This window comes from Pistacia vera, unplaced genomic scaffold (assembly GCF_008641045.1).
Source record: "Pistacia vera cultivar Batoury unplaced genomic scaffold, PisVer_v2 Contig36, whole genome shotgun sequence".
Lineage (NCBI taxonomy): Eukaryota > Viridiplantae > Streptophyta > Magnoliopsida > Sapindales > Anacardiaceae > Pistacia > Pistacia vera.
Window position 1 is genome coordinate 232,774 of NW_022196179.1, and position 10,667 is coordinate 243,440.

Sequence of the window (10,667 nt, forward strand, 5' to 3'; positions counted from 1 at the left end):
GAAATTAACTTCGCCCAGAATCAATATATTCTGATGTTCGACTCACTGCTCCTACTCACCATTACTTCTTTCCATCATTGTATTGCTTATATAAATCCCTGAAAAATTGCAGGAGCATAATTTTGCTAAAAGTTTATGTAAATTTTTTGTTAATCTGGATGAATAACAATAATATTTTCAACGATTCTGCACTGCAATAAACCAAACTCATGCCTCTAGGGATTCCAACTGTGAATAAAAAAACAAATGATTTCGGATCGATATTGGAAAAAAAAGGGTCTTGAACATATTCGAGATAGATATTTTGGTGATCTTATCAAATATTTTTATGACCATTGTGGGATGATCATATCTTGCTTTCTTATCTTAATATTCGTTGGATATTACTCAGACAGAACTTATCTTGATGTGGGTTAGTGTAACCCTCTTTCTCTGGCTTTTCAACCCAGCTGGGTAGCCTATTCTATAATACACTACTGCGCATGTTGCTGGATAATTTAACGTTAAAAAATTTGAAGAAAAAGTAAAGCAGCACTAAAGGTGCTTTAAATATTCAAAAATACTTTTCCCAAATGATTTTGAATGATGTTGTCATATCTGTTTCCATCATATTGTTTGTTGGCCAAAGCTTCTTTTACTTTTGTTTTATCTTTTCTCCAAACCTTCAATGCAAGGAATCCAAAGTTACCAACTCTTAAACAGGAACACCGGAACAAAAGACGGTACAAATAAATCTTTAAGTATGCTTAATTAATTATTATAGTTACTAATTAAGTTACCAAAATAATTGCGCGCGTCTTACAAAAACAAACGATGGGTCAAACCCTACCTAACCTTAACATATTAATTACACTTCTAATACTTCAACTTGACTATGTCTATTATTTATGCATGTAATTAATTATTCATACTGCGGTAAAATGAAAAAAAAAATGAACTATTATTTTTGCTGTGAGAATAAATCTTACTCCCCTGTCATCATACACCGAATTACCATATTTCTTGACCGGCCCCATGAGAGACATGTTTTTAATAAACGGGTCCACCAGATAAGACGATTTACTTCTCTTAGGTCGCACATCAGATCATATTAATCATTCTCTGCCACTATTTAAGCATTGACCCATCCATTGTTTTCATCAAGTAATTGCATATTTGTTCTGTTTTACATATGGTATTTGGAAATCATAATAGCTGTCTTGATATAGTTCATAGTGGAAGTTGGGATCCTGTAGATCCTAAGATCTGAACTTGCAATGAACAAATAAACCTTGCATTCAAATAATATTATTGTAACACGCAAAGCATGGATAATTCTAATTAAATATACGATTGCCCTTAGTGGAAAAATGATTTTGTTTTTGTAACATATTTGGTCGAATGTATATGTTGAAATGAAGGCTTGAAATGATGTCGTTGCGCCTTTAAGTTGTGTGACGTCGTTTTAGTGGGTTGCTAGAGTGAATCCTGACCTTTGATCCAATTCAGATCCAATGATTGAGATTCAACATGTGGTCAACGGTAATTAAAGAAGCGAAAATCGCAAATTGGGGGTAGAGTGTTCTTCGTGTTCATCGAGCCATATTCTGTGTTAGAATTTACTTTTGTAATCGAATATGTGTAACTTGTTGAGGTTCAGTGATTAGTGAGTTAGTCATTCGGTGAGGGGGGTTTTTCTCTCAAGATCTTAGGGATTCTAGGGAAAGTTTCTCTGGGTTGGGTTACGGGTGGGATTTGATTGTATTTGAGTGATAGATCTTCATATTTGTTGTTGTAAACTCTTGTTTTAATTGATTAGTGCAACTAGCTCCTCTGATTCCAGAGCTCAACGGTGGATGTAGCCTATCCAATCTTGGATAAATGAACCACGGTAAAATTTGTGTTGTTTTCTTGCTTCTTGATTCTTTTATGCACTTCTTGTTTGTGTGAATTAGAGATTTAGGTTTATCTCATAACAGTGGTATCAGAGCTTTGGCGAGAGGGTTAGTTGATCTCTGAGTTTCTAAACTTGATTAGGAGGGTTTTTTTTTTTTTTTTGAGAAACCTAGGGTTAGTTAACTTTTGGGGGTTTTTTGTCTAGATAACTCCTTAGTGCTCTAGGCTTCCTAAATTGGTAATTCGAAGTACAAATTCGTCGATTTAGAATAGTTCTTGGAGATCTAGGGTTTCATCGGGTTTCTTGAGTTAGATATCAAAATTGAACTTCTAGGGTTCAATTGGGGCAATTCTTAAAATTTTCTCAAATACACACAATGTCTACAACTACTAGAATAGAGATTACCCAATATGATGGGAAAATCGACTTTAGTAGTTGGAAGAAGAAGATGAAAGTACTACTCTCCCACAACAAGGTTGCTTTGACACTGGAGAAGAACATCGAGAAGTGGCCTGAAGAAAAGCTGAAGAAAAAGGCAGAGATTGATGAAGAGGCATACAACCTCATCATCATCATCATGAACCTCTCAGAATTCTTCCTCCTGACTAGGGGCACTCATTGAAAGACTAGAGTTGTGGCGATTTAGAGCAGCCACGGAATTCTCGATTCAAAGGTACTTCTCAGTAAGATTGTTGAAACAAGTGAGGGAAATGTCATCCTCAGATTATAGTTTTTTCCACAGGTCAGTTTACGGATGAACCCCTGCAATATTGAGAGTTTGAACGGACTCCTTAGGTGTATTAGCCACCTTTTGCTGCTCCTTGTAGAACCTGTCAATATAGGACTGGAGGGACTCATTTCTCTCCTGCCGTATGTTGCTCAGATAGCTCAAGGATATTGAGAATTTCCTATTAGCTTGGAAGTGTTAAGAATAACGAACTCATCTACTGCCACGAGTTGATAGATCTTGGCAGGAGCGATCTAAATCAGCGCTTAGCATAGGCAGTCAGAGTCATTGCCAAACAGCGACATTTGGCCAATTTAGAAACTTGGTGAAGCTCTATGAGGTCGTTAAACTCATAAAAGTGATCCTGCAGATTAGAACTTTCATCGAATGCTCACATATCGGGCATTCTAAACCTTGACAGGAAAGGAGCAGCTAACTCTGCTAGAGAAAAAGGGGACGCTTCAGCGGCTCGCCCACACTTATTCTACTAAGCTCTAAGTTGATCCAGAACTTGTTCTAACTCCTCAATCTGAGGAAGCGAAGCTATCTAGGGATCGTTTTCTGTAACGTGGGTTTGACCCTCACGATTGTGGTTGAGGAAAGACCATAGGTCAAACTCTTTCTCAACTCGGCCAGAGCCTTTGGCATGCCTTGACACACACTAGCTGGAGCCATGTGTAGGCATTGAATGGCCAAGGGAGCTATCCCGACCTCCACGGTGGTCAGAACCGACCCGTGTATGGTGGGCATTTCTCTCGTGGTGATGGTCAGGACCATCACACCAGCGATGAAGGGAATATCCCTACCTTGCACTCTTACGGGGGTGCCCATGCGATGTGGCATGTAACGACTCATGATGCGACATATCGCCAAGTCATAAAGCCACAGGTATTCTACCTGCTTCACGACTGGCATTCGTTGGTCCCTTGGAGCCCTTTGGCCCATTATCTACCACCTGTTTTCCCTTGTCTTTACACGTTGTAGTGCACGTGACATGGGCTTTCGCCCATTTTCACGCTTTAGCGTGACCTACAAGCATCTTTGGCGGCGGCATTGCCTTACCGGAATCGGGTGATACCACCTGATCCAAACGATCTAGCCTTCGGCTAACCATGTCGAGAGTATTGTTGAACCTCTCCAAGTAACTCCTCACAAATGGATCGAGTTATGAGCTCGAGGGAAAATTCGTCGCAATATTCTGCGGAATGGGAGGTACTTCAGAAGAAGTATCATCCTACACCCAAGGGATCTTCTCAGGGTTAAGGCTAGTTCGCTTGGTTTTGAAACCACGAGCCATTGTCAGCAAGTAGAGCTGATTGATCAGAGATTCTTGATGAAGAGCGGATACTAAATCACAGCCTCCTTTTAGTGTCAAACTTTGATGCTTGATTTTGACACCAACGATTTGCACGTATAAAGTGCTAAATTGACTTAGAAATTACATGTGAATGAAAAATGCAATGAAATAAATGGAAGATGATTTTTAAAGTGGTTCGGATGCTTAAAGCGAATCCTACATCCATTGTTCTTTTATATATATGAGGTTATAGGAGGTCGCGTATAGCGAATAGCGAACAGAGGTACAAGTGACTGATTATTCAGAGAGAATATTAAGTCAGTCTCTTTCTCGTAGATTATCTGTGTTCTGAGAATAAAATATTACAATCAGAATGCGGGTTTCTATCAGAATCCCGAAAATGAGAGGGGAACCCTCTATTTATAGTAGAAGGTTTCAGGGTAATGATTACAAGTCTACAAGTAGAAAGGTGTAGTACAATTTCTACCGCGCCTCCAATTAGTTGATTACATAAGAGATATCCTCAAATCATGCAGGGCTCGGACATGTAGGCGACTCTCATCCACTCGTAGATAAAATCTGAATCTGCCAAGTTGATAACAACTATACTCTTTCTATCTTTTGATGATGTGACAGCTCTTGGATGATACAAAATCTTTTTGAACTCAAACTGGTGCCTAGCTGAAATAAGCTGATTTTTTTGGCATAACAGTAAATATATGCACCCAGTTAGCATTAAATTATTCAATTCAAGGGTCAATCGTTTTGTATACTTATGCAAAGCAAACCTTTACGTTCTGCCCGGTAATTGATGATAGTTCCCCGGTTTCTGTGAAGTGACCTATATATAAATGTGATGTGTTATTGTGTTATGATTGATTGTCCTCAAAATATATTGGGCCATAAACAATATTTATTTCTACTGTGGAAAAATTAAATCATAAATGTGACGCTGATATTTTGATTTGTCTGGTTAGTGATTGAAAATACTAACTAGCTAATTTCAGCCATGTAAAACTAAATCAACTTATTTTATTATAGAAACAAGAACTATTTCAATTGCGTTTTTAAAACCAATGATTTTGTTTTTGTAACATATTTGGTCGAATGTATATGTTGAAATGAAGGCTTGAAATGATTCGTTGCGCCTTTAAGTTGTGTGACGTCTTTTAGTGGGTTGCTAGAGTGAATCCTGACCTTTGATCCAATTCAGATCCAAGTTGAGATTCAACATGTGGTCAACGGTATTAAGAAGCAAAATCGCAAATTGGGGGTAGAGTGTTCTTCGTGTTCATCGAGCCATATTCTGTGTTAATTTACTTTGTAATCGAATAGTGTAACTGTTGAGGTTCAGTGATTAGTGAGTTAGTCATTCGGTGAGGGGGTTTTTCTCTCAAGATCTTAGGGATTCTAGGGAAAGTTTCTCTGTGTGGGTTACGGTGGGATTTGATTGTATTGAGTGATAGATCTTATATTGTGTTGTAAACTCTTGTTTTAATTGATTAGTGCAACTGCTCCTTGATTCCAGAGCTCAACGGTGGATGTAGCCTATCCAATCTTGGATAATGAACCACGGTAAAATTGTGTTGTTTTCTTCTTTGATTCTTTTTGCACTTCTTGTTTGTGTGAATTAGAGATTTAGGTTTATCATAACAGTGGTATCAGAGCTTTGGCGAGAGGGTTAGTTGATCTCTGAGTTTCAAACTGATTAGAGGTTTTTTTTGTTTTGAGAAACCTAGGGTTAGTTAACTTTGGGGGTTTTTTGTCTAATAACTCCTTAGTGCTCTAGGCTTCCTAAATTGGTAATTCGAAGTACAAATTCGTCGATTTAGAATAGTTCTTGGAGATCTAGGGTTTCTCGGGTTTCTTGAGTTAGATATCAAATTGAACTTCTAGGGTTCATGGGGCAATTCTTAAATTTTCTCAAATACACACAATGTCTACAACTACTAGAATAGAGATTACCCAATATATGGAAAATCGACTTAGTAGTTGGAAGAAGAAGATGAAAGTACTACTCTCCACAACAAGGTTGCTTTGACACTGGAGAAGAACATCGAGAAGTGGCCTGAAGAAAGCTGAAGAAAAAGGCAGAGATTGATGAAGAGGCATACAACCTCATCATCATCATCATGAACCTCTCAGAATTCTTCCTCCTGACTAGGGACTCATGACCATCGCGTCCCAATCAAATATAGGAAGGACATTAACGCGAATCAATTTTAAATGCTACATTCTGGAAGATTTTTTTGTAATTCCACCGATCTTCAAGGGCATTTTTTGAATTAGACATGGAAGTCGTAATAATTAATTAAAAACCTAATGAAATTAGTCTACTTACCGCCCATATTCCAATTCCCATAAGAACATAATAAAGCTTCTTTAAGTCTCTCTGATCTCTCTCTCTTTTGTGGCAACTAGAACTAGAAATTCATGGCTGCCACTACCTCCACTAGTTGTTCTGGGTTATTCAGTTTGCGATCAAACTCGGTCGAGTCTAAAATCCGAACCACATCAAACCATGGTTCGCCGGCGTGCGGGAAGCTTGATGGGGTGGCTATGTGGTTCATCAACGGTGTTGCAACAGCCTTTTTCGCATCTCTGGAAAGATGTTCTTGCATCCGAATTGCTACCGAAGACGATGGTGAGGATAACGACGTGCCGTTGATTCATAATGATGGAAATGTGAGGCATGATGGTGGCACTGCAGGCACCACTAGCAAGAGAAGGACAGGGAAAGGAAAGAACAAGGGAGAAGCATCTGTTTATCAGGACTAGTTTTTTGTTCCTTTTGGTAAGCTTTTAATTAATGTTATGGGGGTGTTATTTCAATTGCGAAGTTTGATAATTATGGTTCTGGGAGGATTGGAATGGTTAAAAAGAAAGAGTTGTGTTTACTTGGCTTGAATATGTGATCAATATGATAAAATGAATTATGGAAACAAATAACTTCATTTTATGTTTACTTTTTGTGGCTTTTTTGCTTATTCATATAACTTAATTCATAAGATCACCATCTTGATCATATTAAATTGTACATACATTTTGATTTGGAGCGTTGATGTAACCTGACAACTACTTTGATATTGGGGTTAGATTTTGATTCAATTGGATTCTGGGGTGGGGTAATTTATTTGACCAAATTTAATGCCTCTTGTTGTCTTGATGTGTCAGATTTTTATGGCGTTCTTGAGTTGTGGTTTGGTCTTTCAATCCTTTTGCAATTTGCGCCCACTTACTAAACAACTTTCGTATGCTTATATATGTATGTCATGCAATGGACAGAAGATGAAATGAGGCAGATATTAAAACATTCAGGAGAAATTAACTTCGCCCAGAATCAATATATTCTGATGTTCGACTCACTGCTCCTACTCACCATTACTTCTTTCCATCATTGTATTGCTTATATAAATCCCTGAAAAATTGCAGGAGCATAATTTTGCTAAAAGTTTATGTAAATTTTTTGTTAATCTGGATGAATAACAATAATATTTTCAACGATTCTGCACTGCAATAAACCAAACTCATGCCTCTAGGGATTCCAACTGTGAATAAAAAAACAAATGATTTCGGATCGATATTGGAAAAAAAAGGGTCTTGAACATATTCGAGATAGATATTTTGGTGATCTTATCAAATATTTTTATGACCATTGTGGGATGATCATATCTTGCTTTCTTATCTTAATATTCGTTGGATATTACTCAGACAGAACTTATCTTGATGTGGGTTAGTGTAACCCTCTTTCTCTGGCTTTTCAACCCAGCTGGGTAGCCTATTCTATAATACACTACTGCGCATGTTGCTGGATAATTTAACGTTAAAAAATTTGAAGAAAAAGTAAAGCAGCACTAAAGGTGCTTTAAATATTCAAAAATACTTTTCCCAAATGATTTTGAATGATGTTGTCATATCTGTTTCCATCATATTGTTTGTTGGCCAAAGCTTCTTTTACTTTTGTTTTATCTTTTCTCCAAACCTTCAATGCAAGGAATCCAAAGTTACCAACTCTTAAACAGGAACACCGGAACAAAAGACGGTACAAATAAATCTTTAAGTATGCTTAATTAATTATTATAGTTACTAATTAAGTTACCAAAATAATTGCGCGCGTCTTACAAAAACAAACGATGGGTCAAACCCTACCTAACCTTAACATATTAATTACACTTCTAATACTTCAACTTGACTATGTCTATTATTTATGCATGTAATTAATTATTCATACTGCGGTAAAATGAAAAAAAAAATGAACTATTATTTTTGCTGTGAGAATAAATCTTACTCCCCTGTCATCATACACCGAATTGCCATATTTCTTGACCGGCCCCATGAGAGACATGTTTTTAATAAACGGGTCCACCAGATAAGACGATTTACTTCTCTTAGGTCGCAAATCAGATCGTATTAATCATTCTCTGCCACTATTTAAGCATTGACCCATCCATTGTTTTCATCAAGTAATTGCATATTTGTTCTGTTTTACATATGGTATTTGGAAATCATAATAGCTGCCTTGATATAGTTCATAATGGAAGTTGGGATCCTCTAGATCCTAAGATCTGAACTTGCAATAAACAAATAAACCTTGCATTCAAATAATATTTGTAACAAGCAAAGCATGGATAATTCTAATTAAATATACGATTGCCCTTAGTGGAAAAATGATTTTGTTTTTGTAACATATTTGGTCGAATGTATATGTTGAAATGAAGGCTTGAAACGGTGTCGTTGTGCCTTTAAGTTGTGTGACGTCGTTTTAGTGGGCTATTAGAGTGAATCCTGACCTTTGATCCAATTCAGATCCAACGGTTGAGATTCAACATGTGGTCAACGGTATTTAAAGAAGCAAAAATGGCAAATTGGGGGTAGAGTGTTCTTCGTGTTCATCGAGCAATATTCTGTGTTAGGGTTTACTTTTGTAATCGAATATGTGTAACCTGTTGAGGTTGAGTGATTAGTGAGTTAGTCATTCGGTGAGAGGGGTTTTTCTCTCAAGATCTTAGGGATTCTAGGGAAAGTTTCTCTAGGTTGGGTTACGGGTGGGATTTGATTGTACTTGAGTGATAGATCTTTATATCTGTGGTTGTAAACTCTTGTTTTAATTGATTAGTGCAACGAGCTCCTTTGATTCCGGAGCTCAACGTGGATGTAGCCTATCCAATCTTGGATAGGTGAACCACGGTAAAATTCGTGTTGTTTTCTTGCTTCTTGATTCTTTTGTGCACTTCTTGTTTGTGTGAATTAGAGATTTAGGTTTATTTCATAACAGTGGTATCAAAGCTTTGGCGAGAGGGTTAGTTGATCTCTGAGTTTCCAAACTTGATTGGGAAACCTAGGGTTAGTCAACTTTGGGGGGTTTTTTGTCTATATAACTCCTTAGTGCTCTAGGGTTCCTAAATCGGTAATTCGAAGTACAAATTTGTCGATTTAGAACAGTTCTTAGAGATCTAGGGTTTCGTCGAGTTTCTTGAGTTAGATCAAAATTGAACTTCTAGGGTTCAACTGGGGCAATTCTTGAAATTTTCTCAAATACTCACAATGTCTACAACTACTAGAATGGAGATTAGCCAATATGATAGGAAAATCGACTTCAGTAGTTGGAAGAAGAAGATGAAAGCACTACTCTCCTACAACAAGGTTGCTTTGGCACTGGAGAAAAACATTGAGAAGTGGCCTGAAGAAAAAGGCAGAGATTGATGAGGAGGCGTACAACCTCATCATCATGAACCTCTCAGATAATGTTCTAAGAAAGGTGGATGGCTAGAGACTCCTCTGGCCTTGTAGGATAAACTCGAAACTCTTTACGCTTTACAATCAACACCTAATCTTGCTTTTTTAAAGGGTGTGTTGTTTTCATATAAGATGGATAGTTCTAAGTCTATTCAAGATAACCTAGATGAGTTCTTAAAAATGACCTTAATATTTAAGGGGGCTGACCAAGAACTAGGTGATACCTACCTTGCAATGATTCTGTTGAAATCTTTAACTGATGATTATTTAGTTGTAAATAATGCACTATAGTACTCTGGTAGTGTACCGAGTCTAGATTTAATCATAGCTGGACTAAAGGCTAGAGAACTTGAACTAAAAGTCCAAAAGAGGAATAGTAACAATCTGTTTGTAAAAAGTAAAGGTGAAACCAATCAACCTGGAAGAGGCAACTTGTACAATAATGGTCCTAGGAACAAGAAAAAAGGGAAAGGAAATAATAGGCCTAAAGGAGAAGCTAGGAAATGTTTCTATTGCAATAAAGCTGGTCATCTAAAGAAAAATTGCTTCGAGTGGATTAAAAAACAGAAACAGGGAAATACTAAGAGTAATTTAGCTTTAACCAGAAACCATATAGAAGAGCCTGAAGTACTTACTGTGTCTAAATCTTGCTGTGTACATGAATGGGTGTTAGACTCTGGTTGTTCCTTTCACATAAGCTGTAATAGAAATTGGTTCTAGGATTTTGACCCATATGAGCAAGAAACAGTGTCTATGGGTAACAATAATGCATGTGGGGTTAAGGGAATTGGCAGTGTCACTTTAAGGCTAACTAGTGGGAAATTAATTAAGTTGACTAAAGTTAGGTATATCCCTGAACTCAAAAGGAATTTAATATCCTTAGGGACATTAGACGAAGCTGGATGTTGTTATAGAGCCGAAAATGGATGTTTAAATATGTACAGAAATGAAAACTTAGTTCTTAAGGGAGAAAAGAAAAATGGCCTAGATATTCTCTGTGGAAATTATAACTCTGAATTGTTTAACACTGC